The following is a 7,769-nucleotide window of genomic DNA, read 5'->3' on the forward strand; positions in this document are numbered from 1 at the left end:
CTGGGATTACAGGCTTGAGCCACCGCGCCCGGCCCATATATGCTTATATTATACAAGTCTTCTAGGAAGCCAAACATTAATGATGCAAATTTTAATGTTCATTTCTTTAAAAAAAATCCATGTATAATATTAGCAGATTATTCCTTTTGGAGTCAGATACATGTGGCTTTGAGTATCAGCGCTGCCACTTACTAGCAGTATGATGTTACGCAAATTATCAACCCCTTTGTGCCTCAACCTTCTCATGTGCAAAGTGGAAATCACCCTAGCACCCGCCTGATGGATTTCTTGTGAGGATCAAATGAGATGATAAGAATGAAGTGCCTTGTGCTATTTACCAGGCATGCAGTGTACTCAGTCCCCTCAGTGAATGATCACTGTTGCCATCTTCACTGCTGTCATCATCATCATCAATATGTATCAACAGCCCTGCTGCGTCTTTCCATGGTGGCTCGTGGTGCTTTAAAACTTGACATGCTGATTCCATTCTGCAGCTACCAAAGCCTTTTGGGGGTTAACCTAACCTTGATCACTCCTGAAGAGCATCCAACCACCACCTTCACCTTGGGCAATAGGAAACTACAGGCTCTTCTCAGGTGGTTACTCCCAGGAGGGGGAACTTACTATGACATACCAGGGGTCCTAATCAACAGAATAATTAAACAGGGAGGCAGCCCTCTTCTGCAATCCCTGACATCTAAACAGTCTGTCGCCCCTTTCTAAGCCTATTCACATTTGTATGCCCAACTTGAGGGAACCAGGGCGGCTATTACTCTTCTCATCATTTTAAAATGAGGAAACTGAGGCACTTAAAGACAAGCTGCCCAAGCTCACACAAGTGAACTGTTCAGCTTTTTCTTCAGATTACCCCATCCCATGCCCACTGTGCACACACCCTGAGCAGCAGCCCCTAACCTCAATATCCTCTACCCTTCCCAGAGGCGCCACCAGCTCCTTTACACAGTTTAGTTTTCCCTTCTTCCAACAATGGCCGTCTGTAAGAGGCCCTAGGCGCCTGGAATTTGAAATTGTTTTTCTTCCCTCCCTTCCTGAGGACCAGATTGTTCCTAAGCTCCAGGCTGCCTGGCCAGTGCAGGCCTGACTTGCTGGCACCTAGGGTTGCATTGAGGATATGGATTTGTTTTTGCAGGACTGCTCATGAGCGATGGAGTGCTGGCGTTGGCTTCCTTGTGAAAGGCACATGGCAACTAGGCATGTATTTGCAGGGAAGGAAACTTCAAGAATAAACAGAAAATACACACACTCCACATCCTGCCAGCCAAGCCCCAGCCTCCCCAGTTCTGACAGGTGATCCATTCTGACTTCCTTACCGAGACACACACCCAAGCCAACTGCAAGCCTTGAAGCATGGCGGGTGGGAAGGAGCACAAACCCAGATTCTCCACATTCTAGGGGTATGGGCTTGCAAAAATGAAACAAGGTCCACATCTGAAACCCAGGGAAAGCAATGCCTACCTCTTAGGGTTATTGTGAGAATTGGAATTCAAGCTTATATCATGCCCATCCCAGGCCTGGAGAGTGGGTGCCAGGGCATGCTAGCCTTGTCAGCATTCTTTTGGCTCCTCCAACATACCAAAGTCTTCCCTACCTCAAGGCCTTTGAATGTGCTCTTTTCTCTGCCTAGGATGCCCTCTCCCATCCCTTCTCCTCTCACTCTCTCCTTGTGAATGACACCCCTCATCCTCCAGGTTCCAGCTTAAACGTCATCTTCTCTAGGAGCCTTTTCCCAGCTACCCCAGATGCCAGAGAGAACCCCCATCCTACCCCACCCCAATAATTGCTCTCTATATAGTTTGATTTGTTTGAATATTCCTCACAATTTCTAATAATTTTTATTTGCTCTGTCTTCCTGTCCAAATTTTAAGCTCCTTGAGGGCTGCTCTCTGCTGTGGCAGAATTTGCACCTAGAATTTGATAGGGGATCAATCAAAATCTGTTTAATTAATAAATACATGCCATTACTTTGTGCAGGCTTAATTAGTTCAAGGGAGACATCAATAACAGCCACTAGAACCCAGAATCCCTGACCCTGTGGGCAATTTTATCTCCAGCTGAGGTCAGATGAAGAATAAATGGCAGTGGCAGAAAGAGGCATAGCCAAAAAGGCCAAGAACACTAATGGTCTTATTGCTAGAAAGGACATTGCAAAAATTCAAACTCTTTATTGTGTGTTCTGTAATATGGGGCCACTATACTATACCAACTGGACATTTCCTCCCATTTCTGCTTGAGAATCTTCCCTACCTGCATGAATGTGTTGACTTAAAAACGTCTAAACCACCGAAGAATTTAATAGAAGACTGGATGGAAAAAAATACTATCAGTGACAAGTTAATACATAGGAATTCACAATTAAGTTCTATCATACAACACAGATTTCTGAGGGCCTTGGTTTACAAACAAATGTGATTCTACACTCAATAGCTGAAAAACTTGCTCAGAAAACAAAATACAAAATTTTTAAACCATTCCAGAGACCTATTAAAAAAGCATAAAATAGTCTACAATAATGATTTGGTTAAGTGCTTTGAAGGTCAGAGTGAGTTAGAGTTAGGAAAAAATTAAAAGAAAGAGTTTTGGCCAAGGTCTTGAAAAGAGTGATTGAACAGGCATTGGCACTAAAAATGTATAACATTTTAGAATTGGAAGAAGGATTCTTTTTATTAAATATAACCCACTTATTTACAAATGCAGAAAATGAAGCCCAGTGTTCCCCATCCCCTCACCCAGTTCCTGCAGGACAGGAAGGTCAGGACATCAGGAGCCGGGGCTCCCAGTCTTTCCACTACATCATCCAGGCCATTTTAGAAGGAGGTGGGGCAACATCTCAGCCAGGGCACCAAAACGAGTGAGCAGGATGTGGCAGTGGCTGTAGCAACAAAACTAGGCTAGGAGTGTGCGGAGATGTGACGAGAAAGGCTCGAAGGTGGACGGAGGGTGGCTGGTGGCCGGTTTCCTCATAGAACACCCTTATTTTTGGCCTGTTGACTCGCTGAGCAGTGCCTGAGTCATCCCCCTCGAGGCTTGTAACCAACTCAAATAGAGGAGTTTACACATCACTCCCTTGACTTTGGGCATCGTGGGTGCCCACCAAATATGTGTTGATTTGCTTTGACTCTGATGCTGGGCCTTTAAGTGTGAGATGGGGGAGTCTGTGTGTGCTACCAGCAGAGGGTGTTCTGTTTATGCTAGAAAAGTGCAGAGCAGGAAAAACATATATATAAACCACCTCTTTTATAGATAGCAGGCATTGCCCCTTTTGAATTCAAATGCTTTTGTTGGATTGGAAAGAGTTGAGCTGGAAGAACAGCACAGAGACTGGAAGAACAGCACAGAGGTGCCATTTTTACCCTCCCTTTGCTACATCCAAGCATGGCACCACGGGTGTGGTCCCCTTTCTCAAGCTGGAGAAAGAGCCTCCCCAGAGACATTTGGATTCCAGCTCTATTTTTTAATAGCTGCATGACCTTGGGCATGACTTTGACCTCTGTGAGCCGCACTCTCCTGCTAACATTTGGGAAAGCATTTCAGCATTATGCATGGCCAACAGTAGCTGCTCAAAAAATACCAATTCTTCTTTACTTACTGATAAAAGTAGGCCAAGGGGAGTGGACAGGCTGCAGGGAGACAGGGAGAGCAACTCTAAGTGGTCTGGTGGCAGAAAAGTAGGAATCCATTCTCATGCTGCTGATAAAGACACCAGAGACTGTGTAATTTATAAAGAAGAAGAGGTTTAATAGACTCACAGTTTCATGTGTCTGGGGAGGCCTCACAATCATGGTGGTAGGTGAAAGGCACGTCTTATATGGTGGCAGGCAAGAGAGAATAAAAGCCAAGTGAAAGAGGGAACCCCTTATAAAACCATCAGATCTCGTGAGACTTATTCACTACCATGAGAACAGTATTGGGGAAACTGCTCCCATGATTCAATGATCTCCCACCAGGTCCCTTCCACAACATGTGGGAATTATGAGAGCTACAATTTAAGATGAGATTTGGGTGGGGACACAGCAAAACCTTATCAATAGAACACTGAGGAATTGTCAAATCAGGGAACAAACTCAAAAGCTTCTAAAGAAGAAGAAATGGGGCCATGGTTAGAAATGAAGAGCAAGGCTCAGAAAACTTGGGCATGAAGCCCATTACCACCAAGGCAAGAGCATTTGAGCAAGTTCTATTCCCTCTTTGGATCTCAGCATTTTCAAGTAAAAATAAGGAAGTTTTCAGGCTGGGCGCGGTGGCTCAAGCCTGTAATCCCAGCACTTTGGGAGGCCGAGACGGGCGGATCACGAGGTCAGGAGATCGAGACCATCCTGGCTAACCCGGTGAAACCCCGTCTCTACTAAAAAATACAAAAAAATAGCCGGGCGAGGTGGCGGGCGCCTGTAGTCCCAGCTACTCGGGAGGCTGAGGCAGGAGAATGGCGTAAACCCGGGAGGCGGAGCTTGCAGTGAGCGTAGATCCGGCCACTGCACTCCAGCCTGGGTGACAGAGCGAGACTCCGTCTCAAAAATAAATAAATAAATAAATAAAAAATAAGGAAGTTTGCATATTGATCGCTGAGGGTCCTTATAGCTCTATGGTTTGATGGCATCATACATGACCATGGCAAAGGGAAGAGGCTGGAGCAAAGGAATTGCCTCCTTGGTTGTCTTTCTCATCAAGGGCAGAAGCCAAGTAGACAATCACATCAGGACCTAGCAGACTTAATGATCCTCAGAATAGTGGCAAAGAGATGAAGGTGAAGTACACTATTTTCAGCCCAGAGGGTCTCCATTCTTTCCAGGTTCCAGCTATACTGGGAGAAGTTGCATGGGAGGCATACTAAAGGGAACAATCCAATCTATCACAAAAGGCCCTGAGACTGGACAACACGGTAAGAAAATCAATTAAAACTGCCTCTGGCTTTGACCATGTTTGCCTATAAATTAAGCTCCAGTACCTAAGCCATTTTCTCTTTCCTGCCCTTCCAGGGTAAAGGAAGAGAAGCTAAGCGGATGAAGTAGGAATTAAAAGTGCAAGTCCATCATACCAAAGAGCTGTCTCAATTACATCCTGACCCCTTTTAGTAATGTAGCCAGGGGTGTGCTTGCAGTTGGTTTAGTCCCCTGACATTTAACCACCTCCAAGATAGGCCTGGGACTGCTGAGACTCCAGTGGTAACCAAACCAAGGATCCTGAGCACTTCCCAGTGCCCAAGCTGGCAAACAAAAGAACATGAGTGTTGTTTGGGTTGGGTAAGCTGATACTGCTCTTCCTTTCCAAACTATCTGGGTCTGTGGAAGCTGGGTATATTAGTTTCCTAAGGTTGCAATAATAAGGGAACACAAACTGGGTGGGGGGAGGTGGAGAGGGGGGTTAAAATAACAGAAATGTATTTTCTCAGAGTCCTGAAAGCTAGAAGTCTAAAATCAAGGTGTCAGCAGGGCCGTGTTCCCTCCGAAGGATCTGTTCCATGCCTCTCTCCTGGCTTCTGGGAGCCTCAGGCATTCCTTGACTTATAGATGCTTCCTTTCAATTTCCCACCTTCTCATAGGGTTTCTTCTATCACATCACAGCATCTTCCCTCTGTATTTGGCTGTGTCTAAATTTTCCCTTTTTATAAGGACATGAGTCATATTTGATTAGAAGCCCACCCTACTGGCTGGGGTAATTGAGCTATACCCAAAGATGAATATGACCTCCTCTTAACTAATTATATCTGCAATTACCCTGTTTCCAAGTAAGGTCCCATGATGAGGTCCTGGAGGTTAGGTCTTCAACATCTTCTGGGGAACACGATTCGACCCATGACAATGGGCTTCTGTAATTTATGATCAAGGGGTCAAGATTTGAAAGTAACATTCCTGAAAGATTAAAGACCATGAGGATGTATTCCTTGTCCCCAGTGTCCCTTCACCAGAAACAATACATTTTGCTGGATGCCAACACAAGCAGTTTCAAGCCAGATACTGGCTTATAATCTCTCTCCCTTTCTTCACTTAGCCCACAGCTGACTCCCCCATGAGCTGCCAAACACTCATAATGCATTCTCGTCACCAAGAAATGCCACTGGAATGAATCTGCACCAAAGCTGTTTATGTGACTAATGAACCTCCATTACGTTGCATCCAAGTAGGAGGAAAATTTATATTCTACTCAATGAAGGAGGGCTTTCTTGGAGGGGGTGGGAATCACAGATGGCTGGGAATAGAGGCAGGCATTCAGAAAAAGCCACATATATGAACAAATACCAACACGACAACACTGTAAAGGTATCTTGTATCACGTTGGGAACTGTCTCTCCAAACCTCCACCCAAAAAAACAAAAAACAAAAAACAAAAAATTCAAACTAGAATACTTTCAGGGGTGGCAGGGGAAAAGGCATCCTCTTTTCTTCTTCCGTGGTTTCAGGTACAGAAAGTTGGGGGTAGTTATAAAAAAGGCTCCACCACTGGTGTCTCCTCACATATTATTTCTATATTAGTATTACCAGGCTTGTTAGCCAAAGACAGATGCCAAACAAAAAGCTGATCACATTTCCCAATCTTATTTGCAAACAAGCGTTCATTTCCTGCTTATCAAGGCACAGTGCGGGTACTTTGTCCATTCAAATCATTGTCTTAAGCCAGTGATGCAAACCAATGAGCAAGGTTCACCCCAACCAGAGCCTGGACGCTCAATGTCATTGAACTCAAAGAGCAGATAATTAGTATTGAAGGGTGTGATTGCAGCCCAGTCGGCCAGGTAATCAGCCCCTGATTTCTCTTCAGGACTTTAGACCAGTTGGAAATCTTAGCCCTAGAGGAGGCTGGAGGGAATTATCCTGGAAGTGTAGTATCCCTTTTCAAATATAAACACCAGACAATTACACCAGCCAGTTAGCCCTTCCTTGCTCAGCACACTTGCGTTTCAGGCAGCGATTGGAAGGGACAAAAGGGACCCCAGCTCTGCCTAGGCAGCTGTCTCCCAGCCTTGGCTCCCTAGGGCTCTTCCATCAGCTCACTCACATATTCCAAGACTGTCGCAACCTTGGGACGTCTCTGCAGACTGAGCCTCCTCATCTCGGTGCTTGTTTTGCAAACATTTGGCTGCTTCATGGGAACCTGCCTCAACCTGAGGCCTGAGCTCCCTCTTGGCTGGGATGGTGAAGTCTTCTTGAGAAGGGCTGATCTCTTTTCTGATCACTCAGATCAGATGGCTTGGAAGTGACAAAGTGAAATGCATCTCTCTGCCATCCCTTCAAAGATGGAATGCCAGTTCTCCGTTCTCAGCAGCCAACAGCCAACTTTGACATAAAACTTGGGTTGAATATTTAAATGGACACTCGCGTAGGAGCAAAATTTTTAGGAAAGTAGCTAAAGGTTCAAAACAGGTCCCCAGTCTCGTTTCTGACCCTGGGTGGCCCCTTCTCTCTGGACAGGGACGCCATCTGACAGGGAAGCCATCTGACAGGGAAGATACATATGGAAATGTAGTTGCTTCTATATCAGAGAATGCTTTCTCCATTTTCTTTACAGTGCTTTGCTTTAACCAAATTAACAATGGCTAACATAGTTAGACAGCAAAATAAACATGAGTGGCCATAAAACACTGACTCTTGCAGGCTCTGATGGAGGCTGTGCAGCCAGCTACCCGCCCCTGGACTCGGAGGGAGGGCCTAGCGTATAAACAAAGTTTGCATGCAAGACTCCATGTATTATCAACATATCACATTCAGACTCCTGCCAACCCCACAGCAGACACATAACTCTACATTATGTAATGT

Source organism: Theropithecus gelada, chromosome 16, assembly GCF_003255815.1.
Source record: "Theropithecus gelada isolate Dixy chromosome 16, Tgel_1.0, whole genome shotgun sequence".
NCBI lineage: Eukaryota > Metazoa > Chordata > Mammalia > Primates > Cercopithecidae > Theropithecus > Theropithecus gelada.